General features: G+C 36.0%; 2 protein-coding genes across 5 annotated transcripts in view; one reads left to right on the top strand and one right to left on the bottom strand.

The window, feature by feature from the left end:
- Nucleotides 1–21,486, top strand: part of LOC129731620 (uncharacterized) — a 143,438-nt gene that overhangs the window by 106,753 nt on the left and 15,199 nt on the right. The gene's annotated exons all lie outside the window — the stretch shown is intronic.
- Nucleotides 1–21,486, bottom strand: part of LOC129731616 (protein bark beetle) — a 77,275-nt gene that overhangs the window by 49,630 nt on the left and 6,159 nt on the right. Inside the window, exon 1 of one of the 4 annotated variants that reach the window (XM_055691738.1) lies at nt 8,034–8,109. The exons of the other annotated variants lie outside the window; for them this stretch is intronic. The gene's annotated coding sequence lies outside the window, so the exon portion shown is untranslated. Of the gene's footprint in view, nt 1–8,033; nt 8,110–21,486 lie in introns of those variants that run through there. 4 annotated transcript variants of the gene reach the window in all.

Here is a 21,486-nt window from a genome sequence, read left to right as displayed (position 1 = left end):
TCAGTCTTTCTCAAGACTACCTACTTTTGAATTTAACATTTGTTTTAACTTTTTCCGTATCACCTGAAATGGCTGGACGGAAAAAGAAACTTCGCATCGCTGCGGGGAGGAAAAGAGAGGCATCTCTTTCTGACACATCGAGTGTCTGTAGTGACAATCCTTTTGATATTTTGCCTGAGCAAGAAGCTGGTGAAATGGAAGTTACCAATAATGAAACTATACAAAATATAAAATCTTTAAAAAAGGAGAAAGTTCCACCCATTGTGGTAACTATTTCTTCTGAATTTAATATATTCAAAAAGGAACTTTCAACGTTTGTTTCTGACGTTAAAGTTACCTATCAAATTGGCCGTAGAGGTGAATGCCGCTTATTAGCCGACTCAGTAAAGGGTCGTGATCGTCTTGTTCAGTATTTAACTGACAAGATGTACAAATTTTTTACATATGACACCAAAAACGCCAAGCCGTTCAAGGTTGTCTTGAAAGGTCTCACCAACGATCAAACCGTTGATGAGATCAAACTTACTTTAACAGAATTACTTGGCATAGCCCCTACCCAAGTAATTCTAATGAAACAAAAATCACGAGGCGAAAACAGTCAGAGAACTGGAATTTCCCTTGTTAATTATTTAATTCATTTTAACCGCAATGAGGTTAACAACTTAAAATTTTTTGAAAAAGCACATGCTTTGTATAATGTGCGTGTAAAGTGGGAAACTTATAGGAAGTATGGCGGAGGTGAAAAGCATATCACCCAATGCCGTACTTGCCAACGTTATGGCCATGGTTCCAAATTCTGTAACATGGACCAAAAATGTCTTAATTATGGAGACTCTTCTCACAAAAAGGACACATGTCCTGTGAAAGAGAGTAAAAATTTTCGCTGTGCGAATTGTAACGGCAACCATATGTCAAATTTTTATCAATGCCCAGTCCGTTTAGCAATTGTTAAGGCAAGGCAAGGTAAACAAAATTCAATTTCTCAATTAAAACCAACTTCAAAACAAAATTCTCCAAGCGTACCAGTGACGCATAGTTTACCTACTCCTTTGCATACCCGTTTAACTTATGCACAGGTTACAGGTAGTTCGAACATTATACCGCCTAGTGTTGGTAGTTCGAAAATGACCGTCAATATGGGTAAGCAAAACACGCTAGAAAATAATTGTACACCTATTACTCCAGCTAATATTGCTGCCGAAAATATTTTTTCTAATGTCAACTGCCTGGGGCCTATTACGGCAGGTAAACTTTCTTTTTTGCAACAGGCAATGTTCGATCTTATGAACGCCATGTTGCAGGCAAAATCAATGTTTGAAGCCATTCAAATAGGCACAAATTTTACTATTAAAGTTACACTGACTGAGTTTTATTAATTTATTTATTTCTGCTCGCATTGATTTACGGGTTTCAATTTTTTTTTATCAATTTACAGGTTTTTGTCAATAAACAAAGAAAAAATCAAGCAACTATCCACTTAGTAGTAAACTCACTAGCAAAAAAAGACATGAGACGAAGAAAATATTTCTTAATTTATCGTTTACTGAATAAGGCAGCATATATTTTTGACAAATAAATTGAGCAAATAATTTGATATTACACGGCAAGCAAATATTGATCGTCGTTTCAAGCAAATATTTGCTTCGTATAATGCACACTATGAAGCTGCTCTACACTTCTACGACGTAAGTTTCGTGTTTTGTTGCTATTTAGTTTAATTGAAATATTGTATGGAAAATTTTCCAAGGAGCTCGGGAATCCCGGGAATCAATATTCCTATTCCCGGGATCCGGGAATCCCGGGAGAAGGCAATTCCCGGGAAATCGCTCCCGGGATTGCAAACCCTACTTGCATATACGTTTTTCAACGCTTACTTAGCGCCTTCGTCAGTGCTTATTTGGACTGTGGAGAAAATAGCGAAGCTCCTAAATTTCTATACCTAAGTAGGTAAACGAATGGGACAAATTTTAACTCAGAGAACGTAAACAACTTGGGTTAGGTAGAGAAATGTGCGGCCTGGTGATCCATGCCTTGTCGGGGAGTTTTAGGTAGAACTTTAAAAAGCCAAGAGAAATGATTATCCTGATCTCTGTTAAGAAGGGTAGCTGGGTTTTGTTTGAAAATTTCTAAAATTTCTGCGACATCTAATGTCCTAGGGGATGTTAAACCGTTGATGAGATCAAACTTACTTTAACAGAATTACTTGGCATAGCCCCTACCCAAGTAATTCTAATGAAACAAAAATCACGAGGCGAAAACAGTCAGAGAACTGGAATTTCCCTTGTTAATTATTTAATTCATTTTAACCGCAATGAGGTTAACAACTTAAAATTTTTTGAAAAAGCACATGCTTTGTATAATGTGCGTGTAAAGTGGGAAACTTATAGGAAGTATGGCGGAGGTGAAAAGCATATCACCCAATGCCGTACTTGCCAACGTTATGGCCATGGTTCCAAATTCTGTAACATGGACCAAAAATGTCTTAATTATGGAGACTCTTCTCACAAAAAGGACACATGTCCTGTGAAAGAGAGTAAAAATTTTCGCTGTGCGAATTGTAACGGCAACCATATGTCAAATTTTTATCAATGCCCAGTCCGTTTAGCAATTGTTAAGGCAAGGCAAGGTAAACAAAATTCAATTTCTCAATTAAAACCAACTTCAAAACAAAATTCTCCAAGCGTACCAGTGACGCATAGTTTACCTACTCCTTTGCATACCCGTTTAACTTATGCACAGGTTACAGGTAGTTCGAACATTATACCGCCTAGTGTTGGTAGTTCGAAAATGACCGTCAATATGGGTAAGCAAAACACGCTAGAAAATAATTGTACACCTATTACTCCAGCTAATATTGCTGCCGAAAATATTTTTTCTAATGTCAACTGCCTGGGGCCTATTGCGGCAGGTAAACTTTCTTTTTTGCAACAGGCAATGTTCGATCTTATGAACGCCATATGGCAGGCAAAATCAATGTTTGAAGCCATTCAAATAGGCACAAATTTTACTATTAAAATTGTTTCTTATTTAAAATTTAGCAATGATTTTAAATAAAACAATTAAAATATTAAATTGGAATGCTCGCTCATTGAAGGCCAATGAGAATGAGCTTTTTAATTTTTTAACAGTAAATAATGTGCATATTGCAATTATTACTGAAACATTTTTGAAACCTAACATAAAATTAAAATATGATCCCAATTACGTGGTTCATAGATATGATAGGATTCAGGGTTCCGGCGGTGGAGTTGCAATTGTTATTCATCACCGAATCAAACATCGTGCTCTTCCCCATCTTGAGACGAAAGTTATTGAAACTTTGGGAATTGAAGTTCAAACTGAACTTGGGATTTTATTTATTGCCGCAGCATATTTACCATTTCAATGCACACGCGAGCTCAAAAATTATTTTAAAGGTTATTTACAAAAACTCACCAGAAATCGTTCGAAATTTTTCATAATCGGCGATTTTAACGCTAAACATCGTTCATGGAATAATTCTCAAAGTAATTCCAATGGCAAAATTTTATTCAATGATTGTTCTTCAGGATACTATTCTATTTTGTCTCCGAATAGTCCTACATGCTTTTCTTCTGTAAAAACCCTTCAACAATTGATTTGGTGCTGACAGATCAGAGTCATGTATGTAGTGATTTGATCACACATGCTGACTTTGATTCTGACCATCTTCCAATAACTTTTTCTTTATCACATGAATCAGTTTTAAACCCTATGAGCTCTGTTTTTAATTATAACAAAGCTAATTGGGAAAGATACAAAACTCATATTGAGAGAAATTTCAATAATGAGCTTGATTTGCAAAACGAAGTGAATATTGATTCCGCTTTGGAAGCATTAAAATGTGCAATTGTTGATGCCAGGAATTATTCTGTTCCAAAGGCTCAAGTGAAATTTGATTCACCAATAATTGACGAAAATCTTCAACTTCTAATTCGTTTGAAAAATATCCGCAGACGTCAATATCAACGTTCTCGTGACCCTGTTTTTAAAACTATTTATAAAGATTTACAGAAAGAGATTAAACATAGATTTACTCTTCTGAGAAATCAAAATTTTGAGACTAAAGTTGAAAAATTGAAACCATATTCAAAACCATTTTGGAAGCTGTCGAAGATTCTTAAGAAACCTTCAAAGCCTATTCCAGTTTTAAAAGATGGTGAACGTTTTCTTGTATCCAATGAACAAAAGGCTCAAAGACTTGCTCAGCAGTTTGAGAGTGTTCATAACTCAAATTTGAATTTTGTGAGTCCAATTGAAAATGAAGTCACACGTCAATTTGATTTAATTTCTTCCCAGAATTTTTTACCTGCAGAAATAATTGAAACTAACTTGAATGAGATTAAATCAATTATTAAAAATTTCAAAAATATGAAAGCACCTGGTGACGATGGAATCTTTAATATACTAATCAAACATCTCCCTGAGAGCACAATGGAATTTTTAGTGAAAATTTTCAATTGCTGCTTCAAAATTGCATATTTTCCCAAATTATGGAAAAATGCAAAAATTACTCCCATTTTAAAACCGGATAAGAACCCAGCTGAAGTTTCAAGTTATCGACCAATCAATTTGCTTTCTTCAATAAGTAAACTGTTTGAGAGAGTTATTCTTAACAGAATGATGTCACACATCAACGAAAATTCAATTTTTGCAAATGAACAGTTTGGATTTCGCCATGGGCATTCCACAACTCATCAATTGCTCAGAGTTACTAATATGATACGAGCTAACAAATCTGAAGGTTATTCCACTGGAGCTGCTCTTTTAGACATAGAAAAAGCATTCGACAGTGTTTGGCATAAAGGTTTGATTGCGAAATTGCAAACTTTTAATTTTCCAATTTTCCTAATCAAAATTTTAAAAAATTATCTTACTGATCGAACTCTGCAGGTTGTCTATCAGAATTCAAAATCTGATAGATTTCCTGTCAGAGCAGGTGTGCCTCAAGGTTCAGTCTTGGGTCCAGTCCTGTACAACATATTCACTTCAGATCTTCCTGATTTGCCTCCAGGATGCACAAAGTCATTGTTCTGCGATGACACAAGCATTTCCGTAAAAGGAAAAAGTCTTCGTGTCATATGCAGTCGATTGCAGAAAAGTTTAGATATTTTTTCTTCCTACTTGCAAAAGTGGAAAATCTCTCCCAATGCTTCTAAAACTCAAATGATAATTTTTCCGCATAAGCCTAGGGCTTTTTTCCTCAAGCCAAACAATAATCACGTTGTTAAGATGAATGGGGTTATTTTAAGTTGGTCCGACAAGGTTAAGTACTTGGGACTAATTTATGATAAAAAACTTATTTTCAAAGAGCACATTGAGAGTATACAAGCCAAGTGCATCAAATATACGAGATGTTTATATCCTCTCATTAACAGGAATTCTAAACAAACTATTGATTTACAAACAAATTTTTAGACCAGCAATGCTTTATGCTGTACCGATCTGGTCAAGTTGCTGTTCAACAAGGAAGAAAACGCTCCAAAGGATTCAGAATAAAATTCTGAAAATGATTTTGAAGCGTCCTCCTTGGTTTGGTACACTCGAATTACATAGACTTACTGGTGTTGAACCATTAGAAGCTATGTCAAATAAAATTATTAACAATTTTCGACAAAAATCGTTGCAATCCTCAATTGCTACGATAAGCTCTCTTTATAGCCAATAAGTTAGCAATTAAGTTAGTTGTAAGTTTACTTCCCCTTTTCTGACAAGTAGGTTTAAATCCCTACGAATGATAAGTCCTAATTGCGAAAGCAAACAAATCCTAACAATTAAAATTACAAATTTCTAACAGTGTTGAGAAGTCACCATTTGTGATTGGACACACATACTCATTATTTACTAATATTTATCATAAATACTTAAGCTACTAACAAATCCCCCCTTAAAAAAAAAAAAAAAAAAAAAAAAGGAATACTTTTAATGATTTATAGGTATTTTTTTTTAATAAAGTTGCATTTTTATTTTGATAAATCAGCGAGAACTTAGTTGCACATCTGATATTTTTTATATGTATTTTAATGCTCAGTTCAAATCTTTGTACTGACTTGAAAACGATTGCAACTGCCAAAATTTCTTTTTTCAATTTATTAAAAATAATGAGTAAAATATATTTGTGGTATCGTTTCGTTGAAGTTTTTCTGACAAAAAAGATAAGCAAGTTGGTAGAAACTCAACAGTTTTTTTTTATTCGAATATTCATGGTACATTTCTTGCCAATTGATTGTTTCATTGCAAAATTATACTTTGTTATAACTTGGTATAGCCAGTCATACCGAAAATTGATGTCTGTTCTAATAGAAATTAAAATAAACAATAAAACATCAGTTCTTTACAATTTCACTAAAATTGTCTTTAATATTCTTGCAACTTCGTTGATTGTTTAATACAAATTCGTATCGAAAAATAACTGAAAATGTTCATTTATAAAGTCAGTCCACACAAAGGAAGACCGCCATCACGACGTTATTTTCCTTAAACGTATTTTGACATTTTTTCTAGAAATGAGAATTACGCATGAGTGCGTGTATTCTGGATATTATTTATATCATTGATCTTGTAAAAATATTTCTCAACACAATAATAGGCCGAAATAACATCGCTTAACGATTGACAGTGGGCATTTCTTTGATACGCGAGTGTCGTTTGACTATCCTTTTCTTTCTGTGAGCTGAGCGGCGATGGTTTGGTTGTTTTACATTTACGAGCGAAAGCCGACTGTGACGCACACTAAGGAAGCGAGATCAAATGGAAATGGTGACCGTTTACAAGCCTGGTATCTTTTACTCAGCCGTTTTGTACAAAAAAAGTGTGCCTAAAATCATCATGGCTATCATGGGTATTATGGCTGACAGAACTGTTCAGTATTTCTAAGACAATAGTAAATTTAACCCAAATGAAAAATGCAACGTTTTACAAACTATGTGTCCTACTTGGTGAAATGTATTATGCACCGTAGAAAACAATAGTTAATAAATCCTGTTTGCAGGTTATAAGCGAAGTTTTTTGGAAGAATGAATGAAATGGATATTCATAGGATGTTTATTATAAACAGGAAAAAGGTAAGTTTCTATTCAAGTTCGTGTTCCCGATGAGTGCTGTAAGAATTTTCCAACCTGCAGTACTTTACAACGACATAACGAAGCATAAATTTTATTAATTATTCTTTGAAGAAATCAATTTTACTGTTAGCGATTAATGACAGCTCTATATCGAGCCAGAACAATCCGGAGCAATCCGGAACCTAATTTTGTGAGAAAGAAATTGCTATTTCTCCATCTCTAATAGATTCTTCATATTCTTGCACTCCATAGTCGGATATCATCAAGTATCAGATATTATTAATATATAAAATCAAAATAGCGAAAAACGTACCGTAAAAAATATCAGAAAATCATCTGAATCTAAGTTATCTATAGACAATACCCAATTTTACTGTTCTTCTACCAAAGGCTTTTTTTATTTTATTTTATGAATATGAAATCAAAACAGTGTTGTGCAGTGGAAACAAGAGTAAAAGTCAGGCTTGATTTCACCCGACCCGGTGCGGCATTGCCATGTCCCCGAACAGACTATCTACAACTTGCATCACCAACCCCAGCCGACTACCGACTATGCGAGAGTCTGAAACTGTATCGTGGGAAACAGTTTTTATTACCATAACCAAAACAATGCACATCGCGGAGCTGCTAATGCATTGTTCCGAAAGTAACGTCAAACGAAAGCTACGCTAACTGATACCTTCGTTGAATTAAATTAAAAGTGCTGGAACGTGGAGTGTCAAGAAAGTGCGGTGCCAAAGTCAGTAGCGGTAGTAAGAAGCCGGCAGCAAAATGTTGTTACAAAATGTTAGGCAACAACTGAACAACTGTCAGCATCTTTCGAGCAAATAAGCCAAAAATGTTCGCAGCCCAGGAAGTGCGGCTTAAAACGGTTGCATAAATCTACGACAACTGAACGAAATATATCTAAATTATAAGGCAAACACTTCGGATTTTATGAATATAAATTACCTGGATAAAAAGTAACTGATTATTTACAAAAAAAAACGAACTATCACAAATTTAGAAAATCTATAACGAGCGTCTTAGCAGAGTGATTGAGATCAATCAAAGTAATAGTTATCGGTTTCCGTTATACTCTACTAAATTTTTCGGAAATAAATATTGAAATTCAGTCCGCAAATATATGTTTCGACTGTGACATACAGTCTTCCTCAGTGCTTATGTGGACTCCACATAAGCACTGAGGAAGACTGTATGTCACAGTCGAAATATATATTTGCGGACTGAATTTCAATATTTATTTCCAAAAAATTTAGTAGAGTATAACGGAAACCGATAACTATTTCTTTGATTGAACTATCACAGTTATTATTTTCACAATGTGTAAATTTCTGCACTGTGGGTTTCACTTGTATCTTGATTCAACTAAAATCCGGCGAACACACCTTTTTTGATCAATTTCCGTTCAGTGCAAAAAATAACTAACATCGCGTTCACAACTTGTCTACATCCGTCATGTTTAATCAATAACACAGCAAAATATGCTATCAATAAAAAAAACCTTCTCCAACAGCTGTTGACTGCACGGAGGGAATTCCTTCGTCACGTCCAACTGTAACCAACTGTGAAAGGTAAATCAACAGAGTGTTTTTTTTTCCTTACTGCCCCAATAATGGTGACCACGATCAACCGTACATCAACGCGCGCACTATCTAACGATCCGACTTCTACCGCGGTGCCGCACCAACTAACGGCCAAGCGTTTGCCAAGCCTTATGCGCTCAGTAGGTCTACTGGCCAAGCGGAGCCGCCGGGCAACACACAACAACAACAATAACAATAACAACCGCGGCGACAACGAGCTTTTTCTGGTTTTCCACTCTCCGCTCCATACGATCCGCCTCGCCGGATGGGGCTCGACGAAACTCTACCACTGAAGAGCGGACCAGGGGGAAAATGAATGCTAAAGTAAAATAAAACAACACGGTCGGGTGAATCCTCCCGGGCCGTAAGATATGCGCCACCAAGAACGAACTCAAACTCAAATCGTTATTCCTAGCGAGAAAGCAAGAAAGAGAAATAAACGAGAAACTATAAGAAAGCCCAATATGAATAGTAAGTTAACGTGTGCTCGAGCCTTACGAGTTGGTAATGAAAATGAAGTTTTTAATGTAGGTGCCGAAAAACAATTATTTGCTGTCTTTCAGACTCTCAGACACGATAGACGATTTGTTATAAGACAGTGATTGTCGTAAAAGAAGAAAAGTTAAGGTTTTTGACCGGAGACTACAGATTCGTAACGATTCGTATAATAAGGTTAAAAGTCCATAATTTTAATAATTTTAATTGAAGTCGAGGTCTAAATGACAATGATTTCAAATTACTTCTGCATCTTCGATTATTTATTTCAACTTATCGTTGAAGAAAGACAATGGTCACCGTTTCAAGTTTTCATTAGATTGTGATATCCTATCTGTTGTGAATGTTGCAGATTACACCACCAGTTGAAACAAAACTTGTTGTACTTGAAAGACTTCTACTTCACAGATATGAACCCTAGTCCCGCTATGCACGTCGCGTAGGAAAAAAATGTAAATCCTTTCCTTACAGCTTCCAACGTGTATAATTTAAAGCAACCAGGCTTCCGGTCTGCTTCTAACACTCGCTGGTTTATCTCTGCAGGGTATGCATTCTACACCCGTAGACAGCCAGAAGATAATTGCACGTCCGATCGCATCCCGAAGAATAGAGGAATAGTAGGAGAAAAAAGATAAACACAAAGTTAGTCTCTGGAACCAGTTTTAAAACTCTCCGGTAGGCTTCAACACCGACTCAGCTCGAACTTCACCTCGAAGCCCATATAATGAAAGCATCGCGCACCGGAGAGTTTGATCCCCTCGATCTTGAGGTATGTTTCCGTTAAAGAGAATGTGCAAACGAGAGAGCAGGGCAGACTACTCATTTGAATATCTGCGAATTTTTCGTATTAACCTAGACTTACTAGTATGCATATTAGCAAAAAAAAGTAACGTCAACTTCGATCCGGTCGGAGTGTGGTATCTTTCGAACTGAAGTGCCTTGCCAGAAGCTGCCAGAAGCTTATATTCAACGGTTTTTGACTTGAAGAATGTGCTGGTAACGTATGCTTAACACGTCCTATCGGAACTGCGTCGTGCATAAGAATTCAGCGGCCGTTAGAACTCGCAGCAACTGGCTGGATATGATGACGTTAAATTTTTAATAAAATTGATGAGCAGAAGAAGAAAACCTCAGCCGAAATGCCCATTTTTTATCCAAATAATAATTTTAACATTCATGGATTGACGTAGTCGCAATGGGAAAATCCACTGCTTTTTTTGTGAATAACAATCCCATACACATTTTTTTGAACTACGAGGTGGCCACAAACCACAGAATTATACTTAAAAAATTACAATTTAAATTATAACAGCACACATTAATCCTGCCACCGATTACACAGGTCGACAAAAGCGAAAAAATGTTGCCCTAGGAAGATTTTAGCTTTTTAACCATTCCTGTGAAATTAGGTGCCTTTAGCCAGTGTATAAATACGTCAACTGACGTCAAAATGTCGCATAGTAAATACTCGCCGGGATCGTCGCTTTCACGTTATGTTTGCTAAAAAACTCATTGAGGTCTCTGAAAATATGTTGATGGCTAGGGGCACCAAAATTCACAGGGATGGTAAAAAGGTTATAATCTTTCTTTTTTTTTTCAGTTTGAGCTTTAGGGCCACACCTGTGTTGGGCAGTATAATAAACGAAATGCAACGGTTTCAAATAAATCCTCTCCGAACTAATGACTGAAAGTTAGCCGGAAAAATAAAGCTGCTGAATTATGCAAAAAACGACATTCCTCCCTGGTGAGCTTTTAGTAGGTAGATAATAAATCAAATAAAAAAACCTGAATTAATCCACCTAGTGGTGCAGAAACCTTTGTTATACTAACTATTACTTTATACATATTAGACCAGTCAATTACAAATCGTATACCAACGTAAGTCCAATTTGCATCAGTATCAAGTTTTTTTTACTGTTTTTTAAGTTTTAAGTTTTTTTAATTGAACTGCCCATAAAAGCATAAAAGTCCCATATGGAAATGCTTACAATTGAGAAAATTGCAATTGAAGTTCTAATCTTGAATTTGATGCAAATAACTATGATTTGACAAAAAGTATATTTTATTCAACTGTATGTTAATGAGGTGGAACATTATATATTTCCATGAGTTCTTAGAACTTTTGCACGAATTCCAGTCTTGATAATAGATGATGGGACTCGTTTACCTTTATTTTCTCTCTATATATAAAAAATAAAAGCATATCAGTCTCCACGCATTCTAAGACGGCCAGGGCATTTATTATCATTCCTTATATGTCATGTGAACAGTTTATTCAATCAAAAAGTTTTTGAAATGGTCACATTGGATCATATGAATTGCAATGTGATGGTTTGGTTTCAACAGATTGCAACATGGACCGGTGCATGTTACTTACCAAAAAGCAACTAAAGCTGATAGATGAAACCTCGTTCGACATAGAATCTACAATCATCATCATCATCATCAAACAGTGCGCGAGGAATCGACGCAGACCGTAAGGTCTCACTTCTGAACACTTTAATTCCACTCATTCCAGATGCTTAGAAGGATATACTTAGGATGGGACTCGTATGCCTTTATTTTTCAACTTTCAAACTTTCAAATTTTAATACGGCATACGAGAATTTTAATAAAATTAGATACGACAGTATAAACTAAAATTTGCCTAAAAGTCATATGGGACTCTTATGCTTTTGGGCAGTGAAGCAAACTTCTACAAACCTGCTCTCGAAATATAGTTCAGAATTATACAGTAAAAAAATATAGCTATTGATGAATGTTGTCAATTTAATTCTATCTCAAATGCATTATCTGAAAATGAAGGCTCTCCACGATCTTTGAGAATTTTGGATTTTCAGAGTGTAGGCGAGAACATTATTCTTTTTTACATAAATTATACAGAAAGTAAAATTTCCCATGTCTAAAATATACTTTGGTCAAAACTCTACAGTTCAAGCAACCAATAAAAGATCGCACTCAGTATGATTTTCAAAAAGCTCTGGGGCTTTCATTTGAGCATGCGAACATAAAAATCGGAATAAGCGTTCTGTAAAAAGAGTGTTTTTTTATTATTTTTCTTTTTTGGGTCGATTTTAATATACTACACATATAAACAACATATTTACACATACTTACGTACAGGCACACATACACAAACATACATAAATTGTTCAATTCGTCGATCTGAGTAAATTGGTATACAACACATGGCTCTCCGTGCCAATAATTTTGCCTTAAAAGTTAAATGTCTCATATAAAAAATACTCTTTGATCAATATTTTAAAATCTAAACCACTAATCAAAAATCCACTCGGTAGCATTCTGGGGAAGCACAGTAGCTTTCGTTTGCGTATAGGATCATTAAAATCGGATATTGCGTTCTGTAAAAAAGGTGCGTTAGTATTTTGCGGCACACACATACAGACAACATACATACACACACACACACACACACACACACACACACACACACACACACACACATACACACGAACAGACATTGCTCAGTTCGTCGAGCTGAGTCAGATGGTATAGATGGTATAGTATCAGATCGTATAGATTCGGCCCTCCGGATCATGGATCTATTTTGCGTTTAACAAAGGTAAAAAAGAAATAAATCAAATTATAGCACTTTTCCTATTTACTCACTAAAAAAAGGAACTTATTCAAAGTCCAATTTTTATGTTTAGGTTTTGATGTGAGAACAAAAGAAATTAAAAAAAGATTTCATAGTCCAGACTTCAGTACTGAATAAACAAAATATTTTTCACAGACGTTCAATGGAATTCAAATAATATGGTTTTAATCTGAATTAAACGAATTTAAATTGATTCGTTAAGACGAGACACAGAGGAACCAAAACACTTTATCAACCTTCTATCATAGGTTTCCTCATTTTATTATTAATAATTATGGTTTTAAAATATGATTTTGAGTTGAAATCTACAATCTGTTTTTTGGCCGGTACGATCAAACGGATTATTGGAAAACCCGTGAGCCTAATTAGACTTGGTAATGATTTACAAACACGGTGCTCTTGCAGACCATTATTATAAAAAAAATGTACCACAAGATCTGAGTACACCATTCGATTCATTATGACATCCTGAATCTCTAGTCAAAATTTCAAGATCGTCGTACGATACGTTTTTGAGTAATGCCCTTTTGAAGGGTGTGAAATACAAAAAATGATATAAAAACAACGAAATACTAACACGCACCATTTCATGAAATAACTTTCAAAATGTTTTCTACACATCCCAAGTATGTATTTTTTTTCATGACATTCACAATTGGTGGAAAGATTGGTGGAGAAATCGTGATCGTTTTAAAATTGACTGTGAAAATTGACATTATGCAAGTTTATGTCTCCAGTAACGGCGCTATAACGATAAGCTAATCGTCAGGTAAATGCTAGGACTAGAGCTAGTACTCAAGTTCCAACCGTAACAGTTGAAGCGAGTAAAGGCGCTATATCCTTGGTTTCAAAACCCGAATTTATTTTGATCGATGTGATCGAAATTATTTTGACCCAAAAAAATTGATTGTATAGCCGTAGTGCCTTCAGGAAAGTTGATCCATCAATTATTCTCCATTCTATAGAAGTTGTAATTTTTTTATTGATCCACTAAACAGTGGGAAACGAATTTTACTTTTTTGATTTCGACATATAAAATTTCACTTTGTTCAACAAATTTGTAGCACATTTCATAGAAAATAATTTTGCCAAAGACACCATTATTCTATCACAAAACAAACAATGTCATCAAAGAAAGTTTATTTGTAACTCTATTAAAACAATGCACTAATTTATTAACAGATATCTTCGAAATCTGCAAATATCTGCAGACCATTGCTATATTTAAGTAAAAATAAAACATCATTTAATTCAGATATAGGCATTTGTCTTTGCTACACAGGAGGTGTAGATATTTGTAAGTAAATTAGTGCATTATTTAAATTTTAAAAATGAGAGAAATAAAACTCATTAGAGAGCTCCGTAGCCGCAAGGTTACAGAGTCTGCTTTGGTAAGCGGGTGGCCGTGGGTTCGAATCTTAGTAGAATCAGGCCATTTGGTTGTCAAAGGACTTTAGCATGGGTTCATTCTCAGGCTCCCCACCACGTACCCTTCCTTCAATCTGAATTCTACAGTACTTCTGTTGACTCTCCCTATTATAATGAAACTCCCTATTAAAATGAAACTGGTGTGAGTAACACATGAAAGTTCTCTCCAGGGAGTTGTAACTAGGCGATATTGTTAGGATGGACAGAGGCTCGGTATAGTAGAGCAGTAAGCTTGAAACGGAAATGTACAACTTACACACAAGCATGGATATGAATGATAAGCGTATCACTTACTTCAATAGTGATACTGCCAATAATATGAAGTGCGGAGTACAGAAAACTATTACCCAGGTGTTTCACAATAGATTTAATCTCTGGTCGCAGTGATGAGTCCACACAGGAAATAAACTCATTTCTCACTTTTAGGTAGACTTATCACAAAATTTCAACTTCTACAAAATGGAGAATCATATTAAAAAATATGTGACATAAAAATAAACTTTCTTCGAAGGAATTGTTTGTTTCGTTGTAGTAAACAATATTGTAGAGCATTGAAAAATTATAGAAAATCACTATGAAAAGTAAAATAGAAAAAAAATAATTTTCAGGGTTAATTTATGGAAAACGCCACAAAAGTCCATTTAAATAGATGGATAGAAGTATGATGTCTTCAACAAAGTTGTTTCTTCAAAAATTTGCTATAACCTTGCTGAACAAAGTGGATTTTTATAATCCGGAATAAGAAAAGTAAAATTCGTTTGTCACTGTTAAATGGTTTAATCGTGGAATTGCAACTTTTATAATATGGTAAATAATTAATAGAACAACTTTGCTGAAGATGTTACGGGTCCTTAGACCTTAGACCTTAGTCAATGTTTTTGGGTCAAAATAGTTTCGATCACGTTTTTGCAGCTTTGGAAACAGTGTATGCCTTCTTGGATATACCTGGTGCGCATCCCATAGCTCAGCTCCGAATCAGACGCAGTTATACACTGCCCAATTTTGCAGAATTGCACAAAAATATGTTGTTAAACTAATTATTTAAGGGATAATTCCACCATGACTTGTGAAAGGTTTTTTGTTTTTTTTTTTCTATATTAGAATTGAAAGGATGTTATTACAAAACGTAAACACGTGAAAGAATTATGATCCGTGTTCTGTGGCTGGTGTCGAAGGTGATGTCTTGTTGAGTCAAACGGCGTGCAACATATCTTGAATTCACCATGTCCTAGAACATAAATTTTTTCAACGTTTGATCAGATTCAGTACTCACCTACCTTCATTTTACATAAAACAGCGGGTTTTTGATTATTTCTGTAGGTAAAATGCGGAAAACTGACTCGGACAGAAACGATGAATTAAAAAACACTTAACGAGGTTATTGAGAATTCTTTCAATATTTAGCAACAAAGCTTTAAAAAAAATTTTGCGTCAATCTAAAAAACCTAAATTAATCCACCTAGCGGTCAGACCCAGCCTTTCTCATTCAAAGTTTTATTTGTAAAAGTAGATTTACATGAACGCTTCAATCAAATAAATGTATATTTACTCTCTAGATTCTAAAATATTGATGTTGTAATCTATACATATAAAAATGCAGTCCGGTCTGCCTGTCTGTCTGATCCATATAGGCTCGAAAACTACCGAACCGGTCGACGTGAAAATTTATATGTAGGGGTTTTTGTTGCCGTTAAAGGTTCTCATGATAGTTTGAGACCCCTCCCTCTTCTGGAAGGGAGGGGTCCCATACAAATGAAACATAAGTTTCTGCACAAATCAAGAACAAACCAAGCAAATGAAACCGAATTTGGCATGTGGATGTTTTAAGGGGTAAAAAATATGTTCATAATGGTTGGACGCCCCTCCCTTTTCTGGGAAGGAGGGGTTCCATACAAATGAAACACGAATTTCTGCACATCTCGAGAACTAATCAACTAAATGGAACCAAATTTGGCAGGTAATTTTTTTAAGTGGTAAAAAATATGTCCATAATGTTTTGACACCCCTCCTTCTTTTGGAAGGGAGGGGTGCCATACAAATGAAACACAAATTTCGCACAGCTCAAGAATCAATCAAGAAAATATAAATCTGTCCAAAAAGGTGCACAAATTTCTGCACATCTCTCGAACCAATCAACTAAATGGAACCATATTTGGCAGGCGAATGTTTTAGTGGTAACAAATATGTTCCATAATCAACCTCAGACAAAATTTTGAATTGTAAGATGGCAATTTCCGGTTGCTGGAAAACAGCCAAAAATGGCGGATTTCCACCCAATATAATTATATCCGGGTCTAGAATGATACACCGACCACAGATACCATTTTGAATTCTAAGATGGCGAATTCCGGTTTCTGAAAAACAGCTGAAAATGACCAAACACCACCCAATATGAGTGTTTCCGAATTCCGGTTTCTGAAAAACAGCTGAAAATGACCAAACACCACCCAATATGAGTGTTTCTTTAACCAGTATGACGTTCAAAATCCAGAAATTGTCTCCAAATGTCATTATAAAATCCAAAATGGCGACTTCCGGTTTCGGAAAAACAGCGGAAAACGACCAAATACCACCTAATATGGGTATTTCCGGAACAGGAATGATGCACTGGAACCACAAATCGACTTCAGACAACATTTTGAATTAACAAAGATAGATAAGATTGCAAATTTTGAAAAAGATAGATAAGATTGCAAATTTTGAAGATAGAAAGTAAGATTGCAACTTTCGGTTTCTGGAAAATAGCCTGAAATGGACGATTCCCATTAAATATGTGTATCTGCGGTACCAGAAAGATGCACAGAAGCTAAAAATTGATCACATACTAGGCTGACCAGACGTACCGTTTTGAACGGGACAGTACCGTTTTTTCGACCATTTCATACCGTCCCGTCTTCTTGCCGTGCTGTACCATTTTCCACTTGTTGATAATTTTTAGCAAAAAACTTCAACGAACCAGGAATTTGTTGAAGTTACTGAGCACATGTGTTCTTGGTAATACCGCACCACTGGAAAGGGCTCTATTGTAAACGGTATGTGGCCAGTTCAAATGGCGCGATTGCAAATTGAGACCATAAAAGCCATGATAATAGTTGGACCAAATTTCGATCTTCCCTGTGGTAATTTTTACGGCTTTATTTCCAAAAAACCACGCTCTACTGCTTATTCGAAATAATCGATCATCTCAAGTGTCCCGTATTTTGAACTAATTTGTCCCGTTTTTGCCCTGAGAAAATCTGGTCAGCCTATCACAGACACAATCTTGAATTTTAAGATGGTGACTTCCGATGTCTGGCAAACAGCCTGAAATGACCAAATAGCATTCAATATGAATGTTTTCGGAACCAGAATAACGCCCAGATGACAGAAATTGATTTCACAGGCAATTTTAAAGTCCAAAATGACGACTTTCGATTTCTGAAAAACAGCTCAAAGTGACCAAATACCACCCAATATGAGTATCTCCGGAGCCAGAATGTTGCAAGAAGCTAAAAATTGACCTCAGACACCATCATGAGTTGCAGGATGGCAACTTCTGGTTTCTGGTTGGAGAAACACCCATATTGGGTGTTATTCGATCATTTTCGGCTGTTTCCCTGGAACCGGAGGTCGCCAACCTAGAATCCAAAATTGTGTCTGTGATCGTTCTCAACTGCTGTGTATCATTCTAGCTCCGAAGATACTCATGTTAGACGAAAATCGGCCATTTTTGGTAGAAAAAAAAACAGCCAAAAATGGCCGAGTTTAAGTCGTCTTCGGAATATGTTCCTTTTCATAGCTGGATTTCACATTTTTGAACATAACAGGCAAAGTAATAGTCCGATTGAAAAACAAATCAACAAGGTCTCATGGAGCAACTAGACCTTCCTTTTGACACTGATTTTGTGGAAATTGGTCCAGCCATCTCTGAGAAACATGAGTGAGATTAAACACTCTCCAGAACACGTTTCTTTCCATTACTTTTGAACCACATGTCTAATCTCTTTTAAATTCAAAAGTTAAAGGTTTTTTTGGTAGCCCGTTCATTTGAAACCAATTTTGTTCAAATCGGTTGAGTAGTTTTTGAGATAATGATGTTTCATGATTTTTACATTTTGATACATAACCTCTAAACTAAAAATCCGAATAAAATTAAATTTAATAGGGTCTTATGGGGCAGCTAGACCTTTCATTTGCAATTAATTTCATGAAAATCGGTCCAGCCATCTTTGAGAAAAGTGAGTGAGAATAAAAATCTGCACATACACACACACCCACACACACACATACAGAAATGCTCAGCTCGTCGAGCTGAGTCGAGTGATATATGCCATTCGGCCCTTTGGAGCACTTTTATACTTTCGGTTTTGCAAGTGATTGCTATACCTTTCTAGGAGAAAGGCAAAACTGAGAGAGAATCCTGTCCGCTGATTGGAAAAATGTTTTTTTTTCGAAAAAAGCCATTAAAAAATTTTGAAGTGAACTGGAGAAAACTTATACAAAACAAAACTTCATAGTTATTAAACTGTATTCAAAATTCAGATGTCAGCCGCGTGAAAGATCTCAAGACCAGTACACTATCAAACTATTGTATATTACAAATGTAAGACCTATTGTGGTACATATTTTGTAATCTCATATCGCCGGTTTCGTGCAACACTGGCACAACTCAAAAATTATAGTTTCGAGAAAAATGCGTTTGAAAATTTACGTCGAAAATTTTTTTTTCAATTTTCAAGAAAACTTCAAAGTTTGAGACTTCCAATCTCTATCTAACACTTTTGGGTCGATTATGCACATATTATGAATACGTTGTTCGAGTTAAAATCTTATTTTAACTAACTTTATAGAGAAATTTCGATTTGTGCAGCGAAGGCACTTCTACTCATAACTCTAGATTTTTTGGGAATTTTAAACAGGGTTTCGTGATATGGAACTTAACAACCTTTGGCATCGTTTGCCATCAAAAACTAAAAATGCAAAATGTTGAGTTGTGCCAATGTTGCACGAAACCGACGATATGGAATCATTACCGCACACGAAGAACGTGTAGAGTTAGTCCAAAAACAATTCTCGCGTAACTTTTCAAAACGACCAATGTAACAATAAGCGATTCCTCTCCTCTCTCACTCTGTTTCGTAACTTACAGCGTCATTATAAAAGCATTCAACGATTTCTTGCCATAAATCGAAAGACTGTAATATTGCCTAGCTTACTATGCAAAAAGAATCATGAGGTATGTGAAAACTACTTAGTTACATAGACGTAGCCAGAGGGGGGCATGGGGGGGGCCGTTGCCCCCCCCCCCTAAATTTTGACATTGGTGCAGAATTTTGTTTTCAATAATTCTAAAAGCACAAAACGGCATCTTTAGCCCATAGAAACATCTGTGTAAAGTAACAGCCAGATCAAAAATAATTGAAATGCTTGCGCTTTGTTGCGTGGAATTGCACAGGTTTTTCAGTTGATCCCCCAAGGATATTGCAGCGGCAAAAGTACCTGGTAAATCCGCCTGCATCAACTAGCTTGGAGTATTGGAACCGAGCTGTGACAATTCCTTACCTTGATTCTCTTGTAACCCCACTGGAAACACGGTTCGATGAAGATAGTGCACCTGCCTACTCGTTGTTCTTGCTGCATCCCGCTAACGTAATACGCATGTCGTTGGAAGAGTTCAAGCGCAAAATCGAAAATTTTGTAATTTTTTATGAAGTTGACCATTTTGTTGGAGAGGTGGAAGTTTTGTATTAACATTGCAGCAGTGCTCTCATACTGCTGCAATGTTAATACAAAACTTCCACCTCGTAAGAACTTGGAAGAGCTGGATCTTATAGACCTGCTAGGTAAAGCCCGTTCTTTCTTCCCTGCGACTGAGAAGGCAGTTGAAATTGCACTTGCTCTACCATGGAAATATGCACGATTGAACGCTCGTTCAGCACATTACGTCGGGTGAAAACCTGGCTGAGGTCAACAATATTTGAACAGCGGTTGGGTGCTCTCTGCTTGCTGAGTGTTCATCAGCAGATGGTCAACAACAATCGTGAAAAGACACATGAACCGCTCCCGGAACGTTTAATGTGTCTTCAATCTTCACGTCCTTGAGAAGCTTTGACAGGATGTAAATGAGATAGCGGCTGTGCGAATGGGTGTCCAGTTTTCGGAGAAGTAAACGTACCTTCGCCGTATCATTCAGCTGGCCTGCATCGTTCTCGAAGAGGTCCTGGTAGCGGTTAAACAACAACGTCCGAACGTAACTCCGTTTTCTTCGTCGAAGACAAAATCGATGATGTTCGATGAGAGGGACTCCAAAATCTGCTCCGGGGTTTGATACTGACGCTGCTGCTGCTGGACCGTTATCCGCTATAGAATTTGAGCCATCTTGTGAATCAATCTTGAATTCCCGGTTGCGGCTGCTGATCAACTCTATCTTCTGCCATGTTCTTGGATTCTTAAGATCCTCGTCGCCAAAATAATATGACCAAAGGTTTAAATGAACTGAAGACTTTTTAGTAAAGAACATCTATTTATATTCGAGGTTGGACAAAGAATAATAAAATTTTCCACTCTGATGTCAAGGACAACTTTTCACTGGTTGACTTGATGTAACAATCACTAAAGACTAGTATTTATTTCTATTTTTCAAAACACACTAAAGTCGCTTTAGTCGGGGTACGTGCCGCGTAAAAAAACGTGTAAATTCCGGAATCCGCGTAAAAAAACGCGTAAATTTCGAAATCCGCGTAAAAAACCGCGTAAATTCCGGAATCCACGTCAAAAAACGCCGCGTAAAAAGCGACCTTAGTGTACCATTTTTTTACTTCAAAAATTTTGAAGAGCTTGCCCCCCCCCCCTATTTGAAATTCTGGCTACGCCCATGCTTAGTTAATAACAAAACAGAAAGTAAACGAAGAGATTCTCTCAATGTTACTTGGGTCCTTTTGAGAAGTTACGCGAGAATTCCATTTATACGCGCTGCATAACAAACTATGCAAAAATAGTTCCGTAAATTGCATGATGCATCAGCATTATCTATATTGCAAAACCATTGGCATAACAATGTCAAAAGGACAAATTGAAAACTGATTGAAATACTCTTGAAATAATGGTTAGCACGCAAGAAAAAACATTATACATATTATGTGTAACAACTGTAATGAAATATTGTATGTGGTCTACATTTGCTTGACGAAATAAATAAATAAAAAAATTAATGGGTTGAATAGTTTCCATATAGTCAAAATATCGAAAAATTAAAATAAAATAAACAGCATAGAAAGTTTCTGCTTTTTAGATTTTA

The sequence above is a fragment of the Wyeomyia smithii genome, chromosome 3 (assembly GCF_029784165.1).
Source record: "Wyeomyia smithii strain HCP4-BCI-WySm-NY-G18 chromosome 3, ASM2978416v1, whole genome shotgun sequence".
In the NCBI taxonomy this organism is placed as follows: Eukaryota; Metazoa; Arthropoda; class Insecta; order Diptera; family Culicidae; genus Wyeomyia; species Wyeomyia smithii.
This window is presented reverse-complemented; position numbering and strand designations above follow the sequence as displayed.